We start from the raw sequence: 27,980 nt of genomic DNA, 5'->3' as shown, positions 1-27,980 counted from the left end.
TGGTTAATCTCTGTAACTGTTTGTCATGGGATTGAACTGTCTATTTTGTTAGCTCTAAGTGGTTGGATAAACCCTAGTCCCAAGCTTGTCTAGTCCTATTGACAACTTGAACATTCTCAGGCATGCTGAACTGAATTGACCCTAAGAGTCAACAAATGTCATAGGCAACATTCTTTGACAAGGCATATCTCAAAGCTCATGCAAGGTATGGATGCAATTCTTGGTACTACAAGATTATGTTGTTGACACCTAAAATAAACTCTCTCCCTTTTTGGAGATTGGATTCCATTTTGATTTTGTGCCCCCATCTTGGGTGATGTTGAAACTTGTAGTGTTGGCTATTAAAAAGTTGCCAACTAGTGAATCTCTCTAACTACTCATTGTGAGATCAAACTATCTATTCCATTAACTCTAAGTGGCTAGGTAAACCCTAGTCCCAAAGCTTGTCCCATCATGTTATCTGTTGGAACATTCTCAGGCATGCCAAACTGAATTAACCCTAAGAGAATAAATGCCATAGGGCAACAATATTTTATGGGGCATATCTCAGAGCTTGTACAAGGTATGAATGCAATCTCAAGTGCTACATGATTGTGTTGCTGACACCTAGAATAAAATCTCTTTCTTTTTGGTGATTGGATTTTATTTTAATTTTGTGGCCCCATCTTGGGTGGTGTTAAAACTTTTATTGTTTCCTAGTACAAAGTCACCAATTGGGGAATCTCTCCAACCGTTCATTGTGGGATTGAACTATACATTCCGCTAGCTTCAGGTGGTTAAGTAAACTCTAGTGCCAAGATTGGCCTGTCTTGTTGACCATTTGAACATTCACATGCATGTCAAACTGAATTAATCCTAAGAGTTAATAAATTCCATAGGATAATGATCTTTGACAGGGTATATCTCGGAGCTTGTACTAGTTATGGATGCATTCTAGGTGCTATAGGATTGTGTTTCTGACACCTACAATAAGGTCTCTTTCTTTTTGGAGATTAGATTCCATTTTGATTTTTCGGCCCCATCTCAGGTCATGTTGAAACTTGTAGTGTTGGCCAATACAAAGTTGCCAAATGGGGAATCTCCCTAACCATTCATCATGAGATCAAACTTTCTATTCTATTAACTCCTAGTAAACCCTAGTCCCAAGCTCTTCCCATCTTGTTGATTGCTTGAACATTCTTGAACATGCTAAATTGAACTAATCTTAAGAGTCACTAAATGCCATAGGGCAATGAGCTTTGATGGGGCATAACTCAAAGCTCGTACAAGGTATGGATGCAATTCCAGGTGCTACAAGATCATGTTGCGGACACGCAATAAACTTTCTCTCTTTTTGGATATTAGATTCCATTTTGATTTTGTGGCCCCATCTTAGGTGATGTTAATGCTTATAGTGTTGGCTAGTATAGAGTCACCAACTAGTGAATCTCTCTAACTATTTGTCATGGGATTGAACTATCTATTTTTTTAGCTTCAGAGGGTCGAGTAAACCCTAGTCTCGATCTCATCCCATCCTATTGATCGCTCAAACATTCTTGGGTATGCCAAACTAAATTAACCCTAAGAGTCACTAAATGCTATAGGGAAGTGATCTTTAATAGGGCATATCTCAGAGCTTGTGTGAGTATGGATGTAATTTTGGGTGCTACATGGTCGTGTTTCTAACACCTACACTTACCTCTCTCACATTTTGAAGATTAGATTCTATTTTAATTTTGCAGCCCTATCTTGGGTGATGCTAAAACTTGTAGTTTTGGCTAGTACAAAGTCACCAACTGGTGAATCTCTCTAACTATTTGTCATGGGATCAAACTATCTATTTTTTTAGCTCTGGGTGGCTAGGTAAACCTTAATGCCAATCTCATCCCATCCCATTGACTACTTGAACATTCATGGGCATGCCGAACCGAATTGACCCTAAGAGTCACTAAATGCCATAGGGCAGAAATCTTTGATGGGGCATATCTTAGAGCTCGTGTGAGGTATGGAGGCAATTCTGGGTGCTAGAGGATCATGTTGTTGACACCTACAATAAACTCTCTCACTTTTTGAAGATCAAATTCTATTTTGATTTTACGGCCCCATCTCGGGCGATGCTGAAATTTGTAGTGTTGGCTAGTACAAAGTCACCAAGATAAACTAACTTAATCCAAGGTAAAACTTCAATGTTTAATACAATTTCCTTTTTGGCCCCTCTCATGGAGATTATGTTTGACATTCTTCTAAGTTGTCTGATTGATGCTGCTTCTTCTCAAGCATTTCACAGATAGTATTGCATTTCCATTTCCTTTTTATATTACTATAGATAAGAAGCCCAACATCATGATTATTTCTCCATGCAAGAAGTCGTGGATACAACTTACATTTTTTGTGCAACATTAGTTTATTGAGAACTTGACATGAAAACAGGTGAACCACTACCAAAAGGCCACTTGGAAACATTTGTCCCTACCCAATTTTTGGTTTTCCCTCCTCATGAGCAACAAGGTTTGAAAGGTCCTCCTCCACAACATCATTGTACAAACTTTGACCCACTTTGACCACCTAGTGTCCCCCTAGTTTTGATTAGCTTGCACATACCTAAACAAGGCCTATTCAAACTAAATTGATCTAAGCATACCTATAGACCACCTTGACTTGGCTAGAGTAATAACAAGCCTCAAAGAAACAACGACACAAACAAAGCCAAAACAAGGGTTTTTAGGTGCCCTACACCAAGATAATGACATACAACTATAGCTATAGGAATGATAAGAAGAGCATATATAATGTTTTTCCATGAATGAAGATCTCAAAGAGATGGATAAGCAAGCAATATTGATATCAAATTCCATGAGTAAATTAAAAACTTTATTTCAAGTCTTCTCGTGTCCTGAAGATAAAGCATATATAAAATCTTCAAATGTTTATGATGAAAATAAGATTCAAACTTAGACATTTACATAATGCAACCAACTCAAGAGTCAAACGTTAATGTTAATTGTATAACAATAATAAGAATTCAAGTTTCAGCATTCTCGTCCTAACAAAAACTCCAAACAAGTTACTCATAATCAAAAGTACTAAAAAATTGTACAATTTAAATACAATTTAATATCATAGCCTTATTCAAATGTCAAAAGATACTATCAAAGCTTATTATAATGTTTTCGACCCTTATCTTGGATGCAAATTACATTAAAATAAAATACATGAAATACTTAAAACATAAACAAGAAAAACAAGATATATATTATGATAACCAATAATTTCATAAGTCTAATAATTTCATGCATCAAATGTATGTCATACATCAAATATAAAATGTCATATATACATCAAATGTATATCGAATATGTCCACTAACATAAAATCCAAGATATATGTCCACTAGTGCCTTTACATGTGTGTCCATCCCTATATCTTCTTCTTACCATGAGGGGAAGGAAACAAATAACTAGAGGTCTTCAGTCATTGTATTGAGGAAGATGATGGGAATGATGTGGTCTTTCTCACATGCTCGCTTGTTCTCTTGTTTAGGCTCCTCTCTATCTATAGCTGATATAAACAAAGTATATATGAATCAATAACTATTATAAATTGAAATCAAATATATGTACACACAAAATTAATTATTTTCTTACTGCCATCAAGTAGTCACTCTGTATATCCACCTCAAAGGCTTGCAGATGATCCAGAGTAACAAGGCCCTACAACAATTCAATCAATATAATCACTCAATCATACTTATAAATACCATTTGAAATTTCAATACTAACTATTATAAATAATAACAAAAACTATGAAAACTTTTTCATACTTGGGTTAATGGCTCTAAACTAGCCATTGCAACAACAACTCCATGATTGATGGATTGGCAACGATGAGGAGGAGTTGCAGACATCAACAACTTCAAATCATAAAATACAATTTTACATGTAACATGTAACATGAAACAAATATAATCAAATGAATTAAATTAACACGAGACAAATGTACCTCTACAAAGCTTGTATCATGCCTAGGCTCAGAGTCCCTTGTGAATTTTGATGGTCTAGTAGAGAACTAATGCCCATGGATAATTTTTGTTGTCAATCCTTCATATGATTAATTAATAAATATGTGTATTAATTTAAATGATTAAATGAATACATACCTCTTGACTCATTAAAAAGACATAAAATGGGGTTGAGGAATGTATACTAGGACCATCAACACTCTTAGCCTAAATTCTAAACAATGTCAAGACATGCTAATTAATTAATCATTCATTGTACATATGAAATGTGATGAAATTAGTTTATTATAATCATAATTTACCCATGTGTCAATGTCAAATGTGTCACTTAGCAACTCATCAGTGACTATTCCATCATCCATAGTGTCTCCAACATGACTACAAAATGTGCATAAGGATCCACATGATGTGCATATGTGATCATGCCACAAAGAGGGCTCCTCATCAACTAATGGACTAGTGCAATGAATAAGGGTCTGTGTCAAAGCATTGATAGTCCCTAGAGTACTAGTCTCTACATGTTCCTTCGCAACTAAAGGAATAATGACATGCTAACCCTATGGATTGAAAACATGTGCCTTAACTATATTAGGGTCATGATGTGCTCTCGACCTCTCAAATGATGACCCCACACCTCTACCTTGAGAATCTAACATATCAAAATAATTGAGGATCTCCCCAAGGACAAATTCACAATACTATTTCTTTAAGAAATACATTCGAACCTTGTGATTATTGTAGGGAGGAGCATTAAAGACTGTCCACTATCTATCCCAAAAGTTATTTCTAATATCATCATGTATGCACCAATGGATGGGGGACCTTTTAGTTGTATGTTTAACAACATCTTGTTCTCTGGGTTTTTTAAACAATGCACATATGCTACCTTTCAATATGTCCTTTTTTCTTACATCTTTATATGATAATTTTTTTACATAATATCTTCTTTGTTATACTCTCTTAACATGCCAAATATCCAACTGACTACTAACAAAAGCTCATGACTCATAATGGACTCAAGGGAGGATGCCAATTGTGCTCTCATAGGATTAGTTTTCCCACAAGATTTCAACCTACCAATGATTGCTTCTAATTCATTTTTGCCTTTTTTTATTTCATTCATTATATTGTCTTGGGTGGCAGAAGGAGGTTTTTCAATTGGTGGAGGTTGCAAAATTTCTTTCTCTTCTTGTAGAGGGTTTTGATTTTGATCTTATGGAGGGATTTCATTTTGATTTTGTTGATTAGGCTGGGGATTTGGTGGTTGATTATTCACATTTCTTGATAAGAAACCAATTGCATTTTAAATAAATAATTTTTTTGAAGCAAAACTTTAAAAAATACAAAATAATGCAAAAACACAGTAAAAAATGCAAAAACATATAAAACAATGAAAAATGAAGAGTAGAAAACATACTTGATGATCCTGATCTTGATCTCCAAAGTAAAAAACACACTTGATGATCCTGATCTTGATCTCCAGTGACAAGGAAGCATTTTAAGGAGAGTGAGAAAATTTTTCAACTTCCACAAACCTTGTGCACACTGAGGAAAATAGAACAGGTCACAAGTTTGTAGCTCATTTATAGAAGTTTTAAAAAGTGCACATGTACTATAGCACACACATGCTTTGGTTTGGGCTCCACAAGCCAAAGGCTTGTGGAGCCCAAGCCAAAGCACATGCATGCTTTTAGAAATTTAGAAATTTTAGTTGTGTCATCTTTTTGGCACCACAACTTGGTGCATTCGCCCCATGGTGGTCACACAAGTTCTAGACACTCTGTAGTTGAAACAAGGGTATCACTAGGGTTCACCTTCCCATACAAGGCTAAATACATAGTCAAATCAATGTCATTATGAATGGTTGAAAACATATGCACTTTTACACCAATTCACTAAGGAACATTACAAGTTTTGGCATTAAGTGAGAATGCTATGCTAAACAAGATCCATTTGGAATTTCCTAGAAATAAGATAGGTTATTATAGGGTTCAACAACATGGTATTTTACCATCTAAAAATTTCTTAATACCCCTTATGATATCTAAGTTATGACCCTTAGAAGATTGTAACTGAATTGTGCTTAGTGCACCTTAGGGACACTTCAATGCATGGTGTTCATTAATGTTCTAGAGAATTCATGATCAAAAAAAGGGTCACTAGGGTTCACCTATCCATCTAGAGCTAACAATGTAGTTGACTCAATGCTACAACCATTAATCGGAAAGATATGCACCATTGTACCAATTCATTAAGGAACACTACAAGTTTTGGCATCAAGAGAGAATACTTTGCCAAATTAAAACCAATTGGAATCTCCCAGATTTGAGATAGGTTGTTATAAGGTTTGAGAATATAGTCCTATAGAATTTGACATTTTTTCATACCCCTCACAAGCTTTGAGTTATGACCTTTAGAAGATTGTAGCTGAATTGTGCTTAGTGCACCTTAGGGATACTTCAGTATGTGGTGGTTGTGAATGTTTTAGAGACTTTTTTGTTGAAACAAGGGTGTGATCGGGGTTTACCCACTTGTACAGATCTAATGACATAGTAAAGTTAATGTCATGAAGAATGGTTTGAAAGGTATGCACTATTGCACCAAACCACTAAGGAACATTGCAAGTTTCAGCATAAAGTGAGAATTATGTGCCAAATTAAATCCATCTCAAATCTCTTAGAAATGAGATAGGGTAATGCAAGCTTTGACAACATGGTCCTATACCATCTAAAAATTTGTCGATACACCTCACGAGCTCCAAGTTATGACCCTTAGAAGATTTTAGTTGAATCATACTTAGTAAACCTTGGGGACACTTAGGTGCATGGTGGTTGTGAATGTTCTAGAGACTTTGTGGTCAAAAAAGGGTGTCACTAGGGTTAACCAATCCATCTAGAGCTAATGTGTAGTCAAATTGATACTATGACCAATGGTTGGAAAGATACATACTATCATACTAATTTACTAAGGAATATTGTAAGTTTTGGCATCAAGCAAGAATGCTTTTTCAAATTAAAACAAGTCAGAGTCTCCCTAAATTGAGATATATTATTGTAGGGTTTGACAACATGACCCTATAACACTTGGAATTTTTTTGATGCCCTTCACAAGCTCTAAGTTATGACCCTTATAAGATTGTAGTTGAATTGTGTTTAGTGCACCTTGGGGACACTTCAATGTATGGTGGTTGTAAATGTTCTAGAGACTCTGTAGTTGAAAAAGGGGCATCACTAGGGTTCACCTTCCCATCTGGAGCTTATGACACAATAAAATCTATGCCATGGTGAATAGTTGAAAGGATATGCACCATTTCTCCAATTCAGTAGGGAACACTACAAGTTTTGGCATCAAGCGAGAATGCTATGCCAGATAAAACTTATTCAAAATAGTTGAAATCGATGAAAGATGAACTCGCAGCTCCCAAAAAGCACCTACATGCAAACACCTATCACAAAAGAGAGGAAAATCACATGCATGAAAAAACATATCATAGAACATTTTTTAGAAAGAAACTAGCCATAACCTAGTTAAATGGGTCTAGTTGTTGATTAGCTAGGTTGATTACAAATTCCTATAGAACTATCATCAAAATAAGTATAATAAAACTAACAATCAGCTGTTCCTAGCTAGTAGGATCAAATACAATTTTCCAAGGTGATAAAATCACATATGCAAGGACTTGAAGAATAACTTCAGTGAAGATTTGAGTGTAAGGAATTGAAGAAGCAAGTTCTACTTTTGTGTAAATGTCATAATCATGAGGCTTATTCCCTTTTAGAATCCTCTACCACAATGACATTAGTTTTAAACCATGCATAGGATGTTGAAGTGGTTCCCAACCTTGAAACACTCTCATAAGCATTTGATACTTGGGATCATCGTAGAAAGACTATGCCAATACTTGAAACACTCTTATAAGAATTTGATATTTGGACTATAAATTCTCAAAGACACTTGCAAGTGATTCCAATGTCATAGTACAGGTCTATCACAACACTTTCCTAGTGCCTGCTATAATATCTTCTATGTTGTCTAGCTATTGTTTCTTCCATGCAATATCTTTCTAAAGCTACTTCTTCTCCTTTGCTCTCGTGCCTTAAATCTTGATTATCAAACTTATGAATATCTACCTCTACCTTATCTAAAATCAACTTCACAATGTGTTGTAACTTTGGCATAGGTGTTTGATCATCAATAACTTTCATTTCAGCATTCAAATTTTCAAAATTGGTTAACACCCTTACTTGCAGACCTCTCATGTCAAGCACTTTTTGTAATATTTCAACACCATGTTCTTGCTTCTGAGCTAATAGTTCTTTAGGTGCATTTTCTTGTAAAATAAATAAATTGTTGAACAATTGTAAACTCTTAGAAAGTGCATTGTTGCTTTCATGTATGTATGTATATATATGTTTATATGTATATATGTATGTATATATATGTAAGTATTTATGTATATATGTTTGTTTGTATAAAACAAGATCTTGTGGATTTTGGATTATGGATTGTAAACAAAAAAGAAAAGAAAACATGACATTAATCATTCCCCATTTTCTTTGATTGATTTTGGAGAGTTATGCGTGAAAGAGGGTGGAGAGCTTCAAATGAGGGTAGAGAGGTTTGAACATTGGTGGAGATCAGTGGAGATCTAGAATTTTTTTGCCATTCCCTTGTGATCACTACATTTTGTTGTGTTGCGACCTCGTGAGTTTTGTGCCCTTGCTCTGTGATTTTATTCAGGGGGAGAAGAGGTACATATGTAAATGTTCTTTTTTCCCTTCAAGATAATTGATTATGATGATTGTATGCATATGTGCATGTATGCATGTATACCAGTTCACTATATGAATTGCTTTACATGCTTATATACACACTTGTATAGTACTTGTGCTAAATTAAAATAATCATTCATGTCCTAAATTCACACAAGCAATTATCCTTGCATTTAATCAAAATTATTCATACCAAACTAAGTATGCATAAATATGTACTTACAGATTATATTATCTCTGGGCGATTGAGTAAAGATATCATGCATAATATCATCCAAGAAATGATCAGATGCATTCACATTAAGTCATAATAGGATCAAGCAGATGATCCATTTATGTTACTTCATACTTTTTTTATTGAAAATTTTGTTTAACATAATCGATAATACTAGAATTATACAACTACAACTAGTACTCTTGTTTATTTTATTTAATCATATACATTTAAGAGTATTATTTTTCTTAAAATTAGATTGTATATTTATTATCACTAAAACACAAATATATATATATATATATATATATATATATATATATCTAATAGTTATCTTTTTTAATTTCAAGATCTTCATATTTGTTATGACTAAAACATAAATATAGAACATTTAGGTGTATTTTAGTTCATAATAGCCCATGCACCACAAATAAAAATCAAAGTTTCCATTTCAAAGGCCAAAAGTTCTTAAGATGAAACTAGTGATTCAAAGTGTTGGTTTATCAAGTTGAATGTATAGTTCAATGGTTCAAGTTTGACAATTCCAAGTAGCCCATACCATTTCAGAAGACCAAGTCTAGTGATTTGTATCTAGCAATTTGATGATATAGAAATTCAATATGGAGGAGGATATATTGGCATCACAAATGAATCATCCCATTTACATAAACAATATCTAATCTTTTATAAGTCTCTCCCCTCTAAAGACCCAATACATGGAGCCATCATCATCATGAGTAGACTCACTCTCCTTAGATAAATTCAATCAAAACTATTCATACCAAACTAAGTATGCAGAAATCTGTACTTACATATTATATTATCTCTTGGTGATTGAGTAAAGATCAAATAAAGTTTTCTAAGGTGATAAAATTGCATATGTAGATGTATGTATGTATGTATATATGTGTGTGTGTGTGTGTGTGTGTGTGTGTGTGTGTATATGTATGTATGCATGCATGTGTGTATATATATATACATACACACACACACACACATGTGTGTGTGTATGTGTGTATATAAATAGAGATCTCTCTCTCTCTATATATAAATATATACATACATAAACACACACAGATTTGGGGAAATATAAAGAGATGCATGTTTAGAAGGACAAAAATAACATTTACATAAGTACCTCTTCTCCCCTTGAACAAAATTGCAGAGCACTACTACATTTGGGTCAGAATACACCACCATCACAAATTGTTGTCACAATTTGACCCCAAATGTTGTAGTGTGCAAAGGGAACAGGGATCATAAGGGCACAACATGATAAAAAAATTGTAGAGCAAGGGCATAGAGATTAGAAGGGCATGAAAATGAAATGTAGAGATCACAAGGGCATGATAATGAAATGCAATGATCTCAAGGGTACGCCAAAAAAATCCTAGATCTCCACTAATCTACACCAAGGGAACGAAAATGAAAAGTAGTGACCATAAGGGAATGACAATGATATGCAATGATCACAAGGGCATGCAATTGAAATCTCCACCAACATTTAGAGCTCTCCACTCTCATTCAAAGCTCTCCACCCTCTTTCATGCACAACACTCCATAATCAAAACAAATGAGGAATGATTTGTGTCATGTTTTGTTTATATCTAACATCAACTTTACATTGTGTTGTAACTTTGGCATAAGTGTTTGATCCTTGATAGCTTTCATTTCAACATTTCAACATTCAATCTTTCAAGTTTCCTCTTCATTATATAGTTTGACCTAAAAACCACTTTGTTACTTCATTAAAATCAAGACTTGAACAAAGCCAGTGATACAAAACCTCCTGCCACTTTGAAAAAAAATGTTGCCTCCAACATTGCAGCCATATGATAAATGGTAATGGCACATGCCCGAGCCATAACCTAGTTAAATTGGTCTAGTTGTTGATTAGTTGGGTTAATTAAAAATTCTTGCAGAACTGTCATTAGATTAGGTATGATAAAACAAACAATTAGTTCTTCCTAACTAGCAAGATCAAATACAATTTTCTAAGGTGATAAAATTGCATATGTAGATGCATCACTTGCAATCCAGGCATGAGATAAATTCCCCAATTTATAATGAATGGTTGGATATAAAGGATCCATACGCTAGCCAAACAATGGAAGCCAAGGATGTAACCATGCATGTATTGAAGTTAATTTGGGCATCACTATATGATCCAGAATGTTATGAAACACTGAAGCTGGTAGTAACTTCTTCCTTATCTCCAAAAAATGTAGCATAGCTTTAGGGCCCCTTGACAACCAAGAATTTGTAGCATAGGTTCAGGGTAGTAACTCCTTACACTCAACTCTTCACAGAAGTTATTATTTTTTCCACAATGAGATTACCTCTAAACCATGCAAAGGATGGTTAAGTGGTTCCCAACCTTTAAACACTCTTATAAGCAATGGCAAAGAAAATGCAGATGTAATACATGAAAAGTTACACAACTGGTAGTCTTTATGTTACAACATATAGCTCATGACAAATTGTACAACTTGAAAAATATGCATATTTATAATAGTAGTATATGAAACAATGCACATTTGAAATTGATGATCATATATATATTATTTGAGATCTCATTTAAGGCATGATTGAAAATTATTCTGATTCCTTTGATTTTATATCACTATCGTTCTATTTTATATCGAGCTATAGTTCATTATGATCAGTAATACATGATTAAGCCTTGTGATAAGTCTATACAAATCAGGTTTGATAAATAATCACTGGACCAGTGTGATTGTGAATGTTCATGTCTCCATTTGGAGACATGCCCATTCATCGTCACAAATCAATGTTCATACATGCAATAAAAGTTGTGCATCATTCAACCTCAAATATAAATTATGGTAAGAAAATTTACACTTTATATATACAGAGAGATATTTTTTAAGGTACTTATTACATATTAAAACAATAGAAAAAATGATCCAACTGCATACATATTCCAAAATCCAATTAATAAAAAAATAAAACTCACTCAACCCATGCTAGGTGACTTAGCTCAAGATCTTGCAAAAAAATAATATAGATAAGGAAAAATGGGCAAAGTTCATAAGAAATCTTATAAAAACATATCATAGCATATATTTTTAGAAAGAAACAAGCCATAACCATAATCAATTGTTCCCAGCTAGTAGGATCAAATACAATTTTCCAGGGTGATAAAATTGCATATGTAGATGTATGTATGTATGTATGTGTATATATATGTATGTATGCATATTTATATATGTATATATGTATGTATGTATGTATATACATATATACATATGTATATGTATATATGTGTATATATACATACATACATACAAAAACATATTTGTGTGTCTATGTATGTATGTATAGAGAGAGATCTTGTGGATTGTGGAGATCAGCAGAGATCTAGGATTTCATTGTTGTGCCCTTGTGATCACTACATTTTGTTGTCATGCCATTGTGATCTCTACATCTCATTTTTGTGCCCTTGTGATCTCTTTATATGTATGTATGTATGCATGCAGAGAGCTATTGGTGATAGGCCTCTAAAAGGCCATTGTTTCAAGATATTTTTATGTTGTTTTTAAGCAGCTATCTTGTAGAAATAGTCATGACTTTATGATTTTAAGAAGATGAACTTATGTTTTTATGTATATGTTATATATATGTTAAGACATGAAGTAGAAGTATGGGTAGTTCAAATATGCTACATTTTCTTGAATCCATGGACAAAGATGGTATAATGAATTAATATTACATGTTGATAAATGCTTTCGCATTTATGCTATGTGTTGGGTAGCTTTCCTCATGTAGCCATAGGATTTGCAAGAGTGGTAATTTGAACTTTACACCTTTTCTAATATTGATGATGAAATAAACATATATGTGGAAGTTGTGTGTGCATTGAATATTTTACAAGTACTTATCACAGATATTCAAGCGTCAACACCTCAACATTAAAGTCAAAACCAACCAAATTGCTGAACCATCATGAGTGGAGCAAGTGCATGAATGTAGATTCCACAATTTGCTACATTCCTAGAGGATTTAATCTTGATTAATGTTGATTCCATTTCAAATTTTATAAGTCTATAATTGATCCTCGTTAATAGAGTGATCCTAGAGTTAGGAAATGGTTGTAGTTTTCTTTTAAATAATGACAACTATAACTTTAAGCTAGTTTTGAAAGAAGAAGAGGATAAGTTGATTTTCATAGCAACAAAATGTGATACTATTTTTAATCAAGTGTAATACTTTACCATGAATGAATAGAATGAGAAGTTCAATTTTATTTCTTTTATCTTGATTGTCTTTTATGTTCACTCATCCAAGGGGGCCTACTTCATGAGTGAATAGTTTCATTAGAATAGATTTCATTTCCTTGTTTGTTTCCTTGCAAGATAGAATTTTGTTGCTTCTGCAACCATTGATAAAAAAATTAGTGAGTTGTTCTTGCATCATAGGTGCTTAGATAGGTTCATTGTTTACAACATTACTTTAAGCTTTGAGTTAAGATGTTGTTTTAGTTTCTAGCATAGGTTTCCTTCAACATTTCTTTTAGCATTTCCTTCACTTTAGTTGTAATGACTTAAAGAAGAATTAGAGCATATACTTTGTAGTCATCCTCTCAAGTTTATGCTCATGAGTTGATAAATTAAATAATGTCAGTGTACTATTTTAAGAAAAATACATGATGTTATCTGACCATAGAATCACTATGAAAGGATGCCCAATCCTTTGTTATTAAGGTAATAAGTTGATCGACCATTTTTGGCACCGTTATTAGGGAAGGTATCAATCTAGGTCAACCTTGAAGTCATTATGTTAATTTAAATTCCACATTATTTTGCATGCATAGAAGAAGAGACCCCACTTGGGAGATTTCTTCCTCGTAATATTTAGGAAGAAATTTTTAATTCTGAGCCTAAAGAACCTCATAGCGAGAATAAAGAAGAACATTTTGAAAATATATTAACTATTGCTCAAGAATGAATGCCCTCATCCTCTAAAGAATTTTTGCATTTGAATGATCTCTTTGTTGAACCTGAATACCAAGATAATCCACTTGCCCTTTTCATCTATTAACCCCCACCTCCAGGTCCTCCTCCAAGAATGACTCAGCCTCAACCTACATTTCCTTTTCCTATCCCTCCTTAGCAAGGTAATCAAAACTTGAAGAACATATCTTCTATTGCACTCCCCAAGTTCTATGGCCTAATTATTGAATACCTCGAAACCTTCCTCTTTGAGTTTGATATCCTTTGTATTAGTTATGACTATACAACTGATGCTCAAAAGTTGAAGTTGTTTCCATCTACCCTAGAGGAAGCTACTTTGAGATGGTTCATGGGGTTGGGTGCCAACTCTATAGCAGATTGCCCTTCGATGAGCAACTTATTTCTCAAAAAGTACAAAGAATACTATAGAGGTTGAGATTTGAAAGGGGATGATATTTTCAAAATGTCCCAAAAGGATGATGAAACCTTGGAAGACTATGTTTCATGGTTCATGTTCAACCTACAACATAACACACAACATCAACTAAATGAGGAATCAAAGAAACATCTTTTTCTAAGAGGTGTAAATGATGGAAGCATTGAAGCTCTAGATCTTATGGTAGGAGGAGATATCACTAAGAAAAAGTGGACTGATATAAAAAGTATGTGTCTGAACTATTCCAGGGCCATTGTGAAGAAAGCTAGGGGACTTAGAGACCTACCACATAATTCTAATGACAATTCAGGAGTATCAAAGATGGAACTATCCAATTTTCTATTAGATTTCAAACATGGCATCATTAATGATGTAGCCATTTAGATGGATACCATGTAGGCAAGAGGGAAGAAGGATGAAGCTAATGCCATGTTAGCTAAATATTGTCCAAATTGTAGGGAAAAGAAAATGCATTGTACGTGCAAGTTTTTTGCAAGCTTGGAGATACAACCAATGCCTACTAAGTTTAAAGCCATTGATGAAAATGGATAAGTGCTCTATGTTTCTTAGCGAAGGCCATGGGCTTAAAGACAAGGTATGCCACAAAATCCTCTTCAAAGTTATAATAGTAACAATCAATAGAAAACTACTAGTTTTAGTGGAAATAATAACTAGAAACAACCTTAGCAAAATTGGAAACAACCTCAACCAGGTTGGCAAAAACCTCATCAAGGTTTTGCAAAAACCTTAGCCAAGTTGACGACAACCTCACTAGGGTTGGCAACAAAACCAAAATTGGAATACCCAACCTAGTCAACAAGCCTTAATGCCACCACCTCAGCAATAGGCTCTAATGCCACTAATGCTCCTCCTAAGAAGACCCAACTACTAGTTTAGTCTAATCCTAATCCCAACAATACCAAACAACCAATACAACAACAAAGCTATGCTATTTCCTTGAATGATATTAGCTTAAGGGTAGGCACTACTATTCCTTTATCCCAAAAGCTTATAATAACTAAAGTTGAAGATTTCCCAGCTCAACAAGAAGATGTATCAAATTAGTAGACATCTCTTGTAGCCAAAGAACCTTCATTTTCTCATAAGTTGATGGAACAAGGCTAGCCTATAGAAAATAGTGTAGTAATTGACTTAATTAGTTGAAGCTGACAGTACAAATACCATTACTTGATGCTATCAAGGAAGTCCCCACCTATACTAAATTTATCAAGGAAGCATGTATGATTGGGAAGAAAGAAGAAGGATCCAAAAATTATTCATGTCTTAGGACAATTGTCTAATTTAATGTTGGAGAAATTAGCTATCCCTAAATATTCTGACCCTGGGAGTCTTGTGGTTTCTGTCACCATTCATGGAATACAAGTTCAAAATACTTTAGTTGACTTAGTAACATCTATAAATGTCATGAAAAAGGAGGTATTGTCTCAATTACATATCATTGGCATCAGAGAAACACCAACCGTACTTCAACTTGTGGATAGTTCTACTAGTAAACCAAATGGGATGATATAAAATGTCACAGTTAGCTTAAACTCTTAAGAGTATCTAGTAGACCTTATTGTCCTTTCCCTAAAGACCAGAATGGGTGGATATCCTTTAATTTTAGGATGACCATGGTTAGCCACTACAGGATAGCTTGTAGTCTAGAAAAATGACAATATCCAATGGTATCCATGCTAAGAACTTGACCTTATACTCCCTTGCTCAACCATTGTTGGTAGATGATCAAGTAGTCTAGTCAGACTTGGGTGATGATGATCTAGAGGTAAATTCCATCCATCAAAAAATGATGATAGGTTGAGAGTCATTTGTGGCCTCTCAAGAAGAAGATGAGATAAATTCATCCATTATCATGAATGAATATGGAGTAGAAGCTCAAGTGTGTCCTTAAGCTGACTGCACCCTAGAAACTATTTTACCACCTTTGAACACACCTAAATATTTAGAAGCTTTCCAATTCTTTCACTCATTATTACCTCATGAAATGGATTCTTCTCCTATTTCCTTGTTATTCATGATAGATAAGGTTATTAAGATGGAAGTTGGTGAAAGGGATTTTAATGTAAATAATGCCTTATCACCTTCACATTAGAAAATTATGTTATAGTTACTATAGGAGAATCAAAAAGAATTTTCTTGGGACTACATGGACATGAAAGGACTACACCCTATGATTTCCACTCACAAGATTTACATTAGTCCTAATTTCAAACTTGTTCAATAGCCTCAGAGGAGAGTTAACCCTATTTTGAAGGATATAGTTAAGAATGAATTGCAAAAACTATGAAGCATTGATTTTATCTACCCCATCTCTGATAGCTAGTGGGTTTCACCCCTAGTTATAATACCAGAGAAGGGAGGAAAATGGAGAGTTTTTTTATACTATAGGGAGCTCAATTCAACCACTAAGAAAGACCACTTTCCCTTTTTTATTTATAGATCAAGTTATTAAAAACCTAGCTGACAAGAAATATTTCTCTTTTTTGGATAGTTTTAGTGGTTACAATCATATACAAATAGGTCCAGAAGACAAACAAAAAAAAAAAATTCAAATACCCATGGGGAACGTTTGCCTATTAGTTTTATCTTTTGGCTTGTGCAATACCCCAACCGCATTCCAACAAGCTATCATAAGTATCTTTTTAGATATATTTGCTAACTATATGGAGATCTACATGGATGATTTTACCATTTATGGGACTAAATTTTGTTAGAAATACTTTAGAATAACCGAGGAGGGGGGGTTGGGGGGGGTGAATCAGTTATTCAAGGTCCAAATGTCCTATTCAATCTTTTTCACTAAGTATAGTGAGCCCATTCAACCATTCATTCATCCAAGCTTTAACTTTCCTATTTAGCAAGTTACTATAAATCAACATGCAAGCATAACACACAAGAGATCAACACATAAAACAATGATTTACATGGAATCCCAATTTGGGAAAAACCATTAGTAACATGTTACTCAATTCTCACTCTTCTGAAGTGATCCCTTGTGAAAGGCTTGCCCTATTAAAGGCTACAACACACTGTTAAAAGTGACCTTGTTAAAGGATTTAACCACCCTATTAGAAGTGGGATTGGTTAGAGAAATTTAGAACATTCACTTGGAATGCTACCCTGTTAAAGGATTTACAAATGACTATTAGGCCAACCTAATTCCATAGGATTTTCCTTCTATCCTAATTGATACAATTGCTAGAGAGTAACAATTAGGGATTTTGACCTGATTACAACATGCAACTTAACTTGTAGATTTTAGATCAGCATTTAGCTCTTAACATTTCCTGGCCTTTTGTCTTTTGCAACTCTGACAGTGTGCCCTCCTTTCAAGCTTAGTCTCCATGCTCATTGTACTAGTGCAATCATCTCTTCTTGAACACTTGTAGAAGTAGAGTCTTTGTGCTGTGTTCTTCCTTCTCCCAGATGTCTTCTCCTTGACACCCTTCTAACCACTTCACAATTTGGCACTCCAGTAGTAGCATTTTCTTCTTGGTCTATGAATCCTTAAGTAGAAGTTTGGAACTTCTTTTCTCGCTTGATTCTTCCTTTCTTTGATTTCAATTCGTATGGATTAGGTAGGATTCATTGTATCTAACCTATATTTTGTTTCCTCTAGAAACTTCTTGAATAATCCTTTTAAATTTTTTCAAAAATAGTTTACATAGAATTCTGTGCCACCAACTCATCATCCTTATCCTCCAACTAGTTCAAAAAATTCAAGGTAACAACTATGTCAGCTCAGATTTGGCAAATCTTTGATTTTTCAATAACGTAGCAGCTTGACACTATTGAAATCCTAATGCTTAGCACATACTGTGGTACTTGACATCAACTATGTTTCTATTGATGCTCGGCACCTGAAGTTCACTTGGCAACAACTAAGATTTTTCTTTTGCTCGACTCCAATTGAGAATTTTCTCAGCTTCAACTAGCTTGCTTGGCACCCACTAATGAACTCAGTTTAAGCTTTGCAGTCAACCTTGTTACAACTTATTCTTCTAATGTTTCTAAGTGTGACCAACCTCTGCATCTTTGAGTGTGTCATCAATACATCATTTAATCATTGTCTTAACTGATTCTTGCACTTCATTACAATATCATAACTCAACCTTTCCCTTAGGTACTCTTGTTACATCTTGTTGATCAAATCCTCTTCATCAATCAACTATATGATAGTACTTTGGATCTTATAAGAAAATGTCATTCCTACAAATAATAGGTTTGACATCAATGACAAAACAATGATTGAAAACATTCTATTAACAACAATCTCTTTCTTTGATTTTCCAACAATGATCTTTTCAATTAGATTTCCAACAATGTCCCTCTTTGGCATTGATGGCAAACCAAAATCATCAACCATTAGACTAAACTATTCAACCATATGCTAACTAGGTTAAAATAGTAAGTCAAATGCCAAAAAGAAAATTGTGTTACCATTAGTTTTCACATCTCCCTCTTTTGATCCACTATCCTGATTGCTTCATTTCTATTTCTCCCTCTTAGCTGATGTATCCTTTTCTTTTCTTCTCTCCCTTTGTATGCATTGCTTATCTTCTTCTATTCTTTCTATATTTTTATTAGCTTTTTAATTTTTTCTTTCAACTATTGATCATTTCTATTAGCTCTTCCCTCTATCTTCATTTTTTATCTACTCAACAGTTGTGGATCAATTTCTTATTATTTCTCCCTCTTTGACAACAATACCAAAGACATATTAGCATGTTATCATGCAAGTGTAGCATTTGCAGGTTCATTCAATTTCTCCCTCTGTCACCTTGCTTGTGACTAATTTTTAACTTCTGCACTTTGATTACTTCAGGCATGAATCCTAAAGTAAACATCCTCTGCATCAATGTGTAAAATCTTCAACAATTAGCTCAGTTGATGCACGATAGTCTTTCTTATTCTTAACTAGCCTTGGCTAGGGGTATCACCCCTAACTTTCCTCTAAGATACTCAAAAGCATCTTTAGGTAGTGCTTTGGTGGAGATGTCAGCAGTCTGTTCCTTTGAGCTGACATATTCCATCTTCACTTGTTTATCTTCCACCAATTCTCTTACATAGTGATACTTGATCGCAATATGCTTGGTTTTAGCATGCATTATAGGATTCTTTGATATTTTTTCAGCACTTGTATTATCACAATAAAGTATCATAGGCTCATTTACCTTTTCCTTCATACCTTGCAACAAATGTTTGATCCATACAATATTAGTGCAATTTATGGCAGCTGCAACATATTTAACTTCTGCATTGGACTGTGAGGTACAACTTTTCTTTTTGCTGGTCCATGTAATCAATCTTTTTCTTAAGAAAAGTGCTCCTTCACTGGTGCTCTTTCTATCATCAATATTACCTCCCTAATCTACATCAGTGTAGGCTTTTAGTTCAAACTTTTCGCTCTATTTGTAGTACAAACCAAAGTCATTAGTTCTTTTTAGATACCTTAGTATTATCTTTACTACCATCAGGTGATTTTCTCTTGGATTTGTAGAAAATATTGCCACTATTCCAATAGCTAATGCAATGTTTGGTCTACTATGTACAACATATTGAAACTTTCCAATCATTGATCTATACATTGTCTAATTCACTTCAACTAACTCATCATTCTTGGATAACTTATGTCCTATTACCATTGGTGTGCTAACTAGTTTTGAATCTTACAACCAAAATATCTTGAGTATCTCCTTGGTGTATTTGGATTGGCTCACAAATATGCCATGCTTCAATTGATGTACTTGCAAACCAACAAAGAATTTGATTTCTCCAAACATTGACATCTCAAACTCATGTTTCATTTGATTAGAAAAATCTTTGCATAGAACATCTTTTCCTCTAAATATCATATCATCAACAAAGATTTCTGATATCAAAATGTCTTTAACTTTTTTTTCTTTGATATACAAGTTGTTGTCATCATATGTTCTCTTAAATCTTATCTTCACAAGATATTTGTGTAGTTTCTCATACCATGCTCTATGTGCTTGCTTCAAACCATAAAATGCTTTATGCAGTTTGTAGACAATATCCTTATTGTTGTCATCGACAAATCCCCTAGGTTATTCTATGTAGACTTCCTCTTCCAGTATACCATTTAGAAAAGAAGATTTCACATCCATTTGGTAGACTTTGAAACCTTTGTAAGAAACATATGCAAGTAGTGTCCTTACTCCTTCCATTCTTGCAATAGGGGAAAATGTTTCCCCATAATCCAGTCCTTCTTCTTGTACATAGTCTTTGCAAACTAATCTATCTTTGTTTCTTGTTATCTGACCATTTTCATCAAGTTTGTTCCTAAACACCCATTTGATACCAATTACATTATTTTTAGCTAGTCTAGGAACTAGCATCTAGGTTTTGTTCTTCTCAATTTGATCTATCTCCTCTTCCATAGCTTTATACTAGTCATCATCTTGTAGTGCAGTCTTCACTATTTTAGGCTCAACCTTGCTTAGCAGACATGATTCATTCCTTAGTCTATTCCTTTTCATTGGTCTGGCATCCTTATCACCAATTATTTAATCTGCAGGGTGATGTCTTCTTACATACTTGGCTAACCTTGGTTCTATATTTCTTTCCATGTTTGATCCTTCAGCTTCAGAGTCATTTTGTTCTTCTTCATTTGGTACTTCATCATTTCTCTCATGCACACTGATTTCAAAGTTAGAATGTGCATTTTCTACATTCTGCAACTCAACTTTTGAATGTAGCTCGACATTCACTAGGTGTGAGTCGGCTGATACTAAAATTTGTTATTGATTCCTAACTTGATTTGCTGCATTGTCTTCAATAGTCATTCCTTCATAGAAGTATACAAAGGATCTATAATCTTCTAGTTGCTTGGATTCACCAACTTGTACTTCTACATGCTCATCAAAATTTACATTTGCACTCTCCACAATCTTATTAGTGTTAGCATTCAAACATTTATATGCTTTCCTTCTAGTAGAGTATCCAAGGAATATGCCTTCATCACTCTTTGCATCAAATTTTCCATTTCTAGTATCTTTAAGAATATAAAATTTACAAGAAAAGACTTTGAAATGTCTAACATTAGGTGAGTGACCATACCATAGTTCAAAAGGTGTTGCATTTGTACTTTTCTTAACTTGGACTCTACTCAGGGTGTAAACAACAATACTTACAGCTTCTCTCAAGTACTTTAGAGCAACATTTTTCTCCATCATCAAGGTTCTTGCATAGTCTATCATTGATCTATTCCTTCTTTCAACAATACCATTTTGAGGTGGAGTCCTTGGTGCTGATGTTTGCCTTTTGATACCTTTATCATTGCAGAATATCTCAAATTCTTTTGATGTAATCTCACCTCCTCTATCTAACCTTAGGCATTTTAGACTCTTTCTTGTTTTCTTCTCAACTCTGGCCAAATACCACTTGAACGTTTGAAATGCACCAAATTTTTTCTTCCAAAACATAGCAGTCATCATCCTAGAATAGTCATCTACAAATAGCATTATGTATCTATCTCCTAAGTAGTTTTACACTTCTATTGGACTGCATAAGTCTGTATGGACTAACTCTAGTACTTTTTTGGAAGAGTATGTTTTGGTTTTGAAACTAGACTTAGTCATCTTCCCTAGTTGACATTGTTTGCACATTATTTTTTTAGGTTTCTTTAGTTTAGGCAATCCTTTGACCTTCTTCTTTTTGCTGATGCTAATCAGATTGTCAAAGTTAACATGACACAATCTTTTATGCCACAACCACACATCATCAAGTCTAACAATAAGACAAGTTGCATCCTCCATATCTAGGTAAGACAAGTTAATCCTAGTTTGTTCACCTTTTCCTATTAGATTTCCATCAATGTCATAGATCTTGGCAATTTGTTTTCCAAATTCTACTTTGTAACCTACATTGCCTAATTGTGATACACTCAACAAGTTGTAGTTCAATCCTTCAACATAGTATGCATTGTCACATGAAATTTTCTGTATGAGTTTAATTGAGCCTTTTCCTTTGATTTGACATGGAGCATCATTATCAAATCTGACACTATTTCCATTATATTGAGTAAAGGTAATGAACTTACTTTTATCTCTTGTCATGTGATGTAAGCATCTACTATCTATGATCCACTTGTCATTCTTGTTCACACAGGTAACGAATGTTGTTGCTTCATCTTCATCTTCATCTAATTCATCCTTCATGGCCACATAGACTACTTCATCATCATTCTCATCAGAATCTTCTTTAACAATGTAGCATCCTTTGCCTTTTTCCTTGTAGTCTTTGCTATCATCTTCTCTCTTGTTCCTGTACTTGTTTCTTTCTTTTTAGTTCTTCTTCTATGTACACCTTGCAACAATATGACCTACTTCATTGCAATTAAAACATATGATAGGGAGCTTTCCTTTGAATTTACCTTTGCCTCTATGGAATCTTCTAGCCAATAATGCTTCTAACTGTTCCACATCTTCCTCATCTGTGCTACTATCACTAGATGCATGTTTTCCTTTTCTTCTCTTCTTGTTTGATGTCTCCCCCTCAATGTCTTTTATTGTTTTCTTGGCCTTGAAAGTATATTCAATGTTCTCAAGTCTATAGTAGTCAAAGTTGGAAAATTTGAATACAGTAAGTCTTCCCACTATACCTTCAAAGGTTAGTGTGTTTCCTTGTACACACCTTAGCTCTTAGATGGCTGATCTTCTTCCAATTGACCACCTAGACTTCTTATTACATTTACCGTTTCTTTCATTCTAGTAGCATATTGAGTAGCATTTTCATCTTCCTCCATTTTCATGTCATCAAACTTTCCTCTGAGGCTTTCTCTCTTTGATCTCTAAACATTCTGATCTCCTCCATAGATATCTATTAAGGCTTTCCACATCTTGAATGTAGTGTCATAATCTTTGATGTCATCATATTTTGCATAGCTAAGTGCAGAGGTAATCTCCGACATTGCCTAATTGTGCTCTTTCCTTTTGCTCAAATCATCTATAGTAAGAGGTCCAACTAGATTTATATGTTTTTTTCCAATTGAGGTTTGTGCATAGTCACCTATTGATTCAAGGTGCAATTTCATCAGACTTTGCCATGCACCAAAGTTGTCTTTGTTGAGCTTGGGAAATTCTCTCTTAAACATCTTGATCTTTTTGCTTCTAGTACCTTGAAACTAAATTAGCAGATGGCTCTGATACCAATTGTTAGAAATGCTTTAGAATAACTAAGAGTGGGGGGGGGGGGGGTTGAATCAATTATTCAAGGTCCAAATGTCCTATTCAAACTTTTTCACTAAGTGTAGTGAGCCCATTCAACCATTCATTCATCCAAGCTTTAACTTTCCTATTCATCAAGTTACTATAAAACAATATGCAAGAATAACACATAAGAGATCAATAGATAACATAGTGGTTTGCGTGGAAACCCAATTTGGGAAAAACCACTAGTAACATGCTACTCAATTCTCACTCTTCTGAAGTGATGCCTTGTGAAAGGCCTGCCCTATTAAAGGCTACAACACACTGTTAAATGTGACCTTGATAGAGGATTTATCCACCCTATTAGAAGTGGGCCTGGTTAGAGGACTTTGGAACATTCACTTGGAATGCCACCCTATTAAAGGATTTACAAATGGTTGTTAGGCCAACCTAAGTCCATAGGATTTTCCTTCTATCCTAACTGATATAATTTCTAGAGAGTAACAATTAGGGATTTTGACCTGATTACAACATTCAACTTAACTTGTAGATTTTAGATTAACATTCAGCTCTTAACATTGCATGGCCTTCAGTCTTCTACAACTCTGACAACTTGCCCTTCTTTCAAGCTTAGTCTCCTTGAGTCTCAATGCTCATTGTACCAGTGCAATCATCTCTTCTTGACCACTTGTAGAAGTAGAGTCTCTGTGCTATGTTCTTCCTTCTTCTAGATATCTTCTCCTTGACACCCTTCTAACCACTTTGCAATTTGGTACTCTCGCAATAGCATTTGCTTCTTGTTCTGTGACTCCTTAAGTAGAAGTTTGGAACTTTTCCTGCTCGATTCTTCCTTCCTTTGATTTTAATTCATACAGATTAGGTAGGATTCACTGTATCAAACCCATATTTTGTTTCCTCTAGAAACTTCTTGAATAATCTTTTTGAATTCACCCAAAAATGGTTTACATATAATTCTATGCCACTAGCTCATCATCCTTATCCTCCAACTAGTTCAAAAAATTCAAGGTAACAACTATGTCAGCTCAGATTTGGTGAATCTTTGATTTTTCAATAATATAGTAGCTCAATACTATTGAAGTCCTAATTCTTGATACATACTATGTTACTCACATCAACTACATTTTTACTAATGCTCAGCACCTGAAGTTCACTCGACACAAACTAATTTTTTTCTTTTGCTCAGATCCAACTGAGAATTTTCTAGGCTTCAACTAGCTTGCTTGACACCCACTAATGAGCTCAGTTTAAGCTTTGTAGTCAACCTTGTTACAACTTATTCTTCTAATATTTCTAAGTGTGGCCAACCTATGTATCTTTGAGTATGTTATCAATACATCATTTAATCATTGTCTTAATTGATCTTTGCACTTCATTACAATATCATAAGTCAACCTTTCCCTTAGGTACTCTTGTTACATCTTGTTGATCAAATCCTTTTCATCAATCAACTAGGTGATAATACTTTGGATCTTATAAGAAAATGTCATTCCTACAAATAAAAAGTTTGACATCAATGACAAAAAAATGATTGAAAACATTCTGCTAACAACAATCTCTTTCTTTAATTTTCCAACAATGATCTTTTTAATCAGATTTCCAACACATTTGAGGAAGCCAAAGCCAATTTAGAGACAGTACTCAAGAGATGCCAAGACTATAACCTTTCCCTAAATAGTAATTTTTTTTTTAATGATGATGGAAGAAAGACATCTAATTAGATCCTGCAAAGATTGAAGTCATTAATACCTTGCCTATGCTAAAGAAGCAGAAGGATGTATGAAATTTCCTAGGTCATGTTGGATATTATAGAAGATTCATCAAGAATTTTAGTCAACTTGTAGTGCCCCTTTATAACTTGTTAAAAAAGGATTTTGAATTTTCCGAGGAGTCTGAGTGTGCTACATCTTTCCTGCAACTTAAAGAAGTTCACACCACAATACTAGTTTTGAGAGGGCCCAATTGGGGACTGCCTTTTCACATCCATATAGATGTGTCAAACTATGCTATAGGTGTAGTGCTAGGCCCAAAAGTAGACTCAGCTGAACCTATTATTTATTTCATCAATAAAAATTTGCAAGGTGCAGAGTTTAACTACACAACCCCTAAAAAAGAGTTGCAATTATATATGCATTGAATAAATTCAAACACTATATTACTGGACATGAAATATTTGTTCATACTAACCACTTTGCTATAAAATGTTTGATGGATAATCCTAGAATATCAGGAAGATTGGCTCCCTAGTTGTTACTTCTATAGGAATTTGTTATCACCATAATAGATAAACCTGACAAGGCTAATGTGGTAGCTGACTTTCTCTCTCGGTTGCATATCCTTGACTATCCTACAACCATTGGCGATAATTTTCCAAATGAACACCTTTTCAATTTTTTTAACAAAAAATCCTTGGTATGTGGATATTACAAATTACCTAACCATAGGAAAGATGCCTACTCACTTCTTTGCCAAAGAAAGGAAGTTACTCTCTAAAAAGAGTTTTAACTATTCTTGGATTGCTAGATATATGTTTTATAATTAGGCCTGATCAGGTAATACATTGGTGCATAAGGGAAGATGAAACATATGATATCTTGAGGGCATGCCATGATTAGCCTTGTGGAGGTCATTTTGTAGCCAAACCAACAACCTTTAAAATATTGACAATCGGGGACTATTGGCCAAGTTTACACAAGGATGCAACTAGATACATAAAGAAATTTGATAAGTGTCAACATATGAGAAGACCCACTAAATTAGATGAAATGCCCCTACAATCTTAAGTAGTTGTTGCACCCTTTGATAAATGGGGGATTGAATTTTTAGGTCCTATTGAAACCTCTTCACAAGGTAAATCCTATATTCTAGTTTGCATTGATTATGTAACTAAATGGGTAGATGCTAAATCCATGAAACACTCAAGGGATAAAAATGTTGCTAAATTCTTGTATGAATTCATCTTTACATGGTTTAGAGTCCCTAGGGATTTGACATATGATCAAGGAGCTCAGTTTACATCAAATCTGATAGCTGCTCTCACAAAGGACTATACTATATGGCATGCTAAATCATCACCTTACCATCCACAAGCTAATGACCAAGTAAAAGTTACCAACAAAGAGATGGAAGCCATTATCACCAAAATAGTAGCAATTCATAGGAAGGATTGGACCATAGGCCTTCCTAAAGTTCTTTAGGCTAGTTATAAAACCACCTAGAAATCTATAACATTTTTCACTACTTTTGAGCTCATCTATGGTAGGTTAGTTGTAATGCCTATGGAGTCTGAATATAAAACATTAAGGACTATATTGGAGCTCAGCATGGAACTCACTTTTGCACAACAAGACCAAAATTTGAGTTTAAATGGCCTTGATGAATCGAGCAAATCTACATTAAACAACACTAAACTCATCTAGTATCAACAAAAGTAGTGGCATGATAAGTTTATCAAAGATAAAATGTTTAGATTGGGCACTTCTCTATGATTCCAAATATCAACACAATCCAGGCAAGTTTTAAACTCATTGGTTAGGACCGTATGAAATTGTTGTTGTCTTCCCAAATGGAGCAGTCCAAATGTCAACTATTGATCTTGTTGGATTCAAGTTACTTGTCAATGGGTATTGCCTCAAGATTTATAATAAGCTAGTCATTTGTGAGGAGTTCCTCTAGTAGTTTTAGCACAACAAAGATATACTCATTCTTGCAGCTAAGCAATCTGGGTCTTCTACCCTAACTACTGCTAAATCTTGATTTCTTTCAAGATTTTCATGATAAGAACTTTCTCTTTGAAAGTAATTTCTCTATCATACACTTCATCTCACCCTCTCTCTTCACCATCTTTCCATCCCATCACTACATCACTTTAGTTGCTCTTTTGTAGAATACTTTTCTTGCAACACTTGCTAGGTATGAGCCAGATAACCTTGCATATACTTTATTTTCTTCATTCTTTGTTAGGAATTTATGTTGTTTGAATTTATTACTCTTGCATATCTTGCCCTAGTGGGACCCATGCCTTTACTTAGTTGGAGGGGGGATATTAATTTTTTCAAAACACATTTAAACTTTAAAATTTATATTCTTATGAGATGACTGTCATCACATGTTGATGACTTATCCTTCTATGATTGCATCATTAAGGAAATTAAGGAGTTTAAAAATTGAGATTAACTTTTAATGATAATTATCAACATGTCCAGGGTGGCAGATCTATACACGAGCAAAAAATTATGGGACTTGATGTAAGGAAGGATATCATGAGATTTCATGCATTAAAAATCTTTAAGAAGCACATAGTGACAATACATCATTTTCTCTATTTGATGCCATAACATTGCAAATTCTATTAAATCATAGTTGTTGAGCTTTGAATA

This window comes from Cupressus sempervirens, chromosome 3, assembly GCF_028749045.1.
Source record: "Cupressus sempervirens isolate cs-2001-9-10 chromosome 3, ASM2874904v1, whole genome shotgun sequence".
In the NCBI taxonomy this organism is placed as follows: domain Eukaryota; kingdom Viridiplantae; phylum Streptophyta; class Pinopsida; order Cupressales; family Cupressaceae; genus Cupressus; species Cupressus sempervirens.
The sequence above is the reverse complement of the archived record's forward strand: the minus strand, read 5'-3'. Positions refer to the sequence as shown.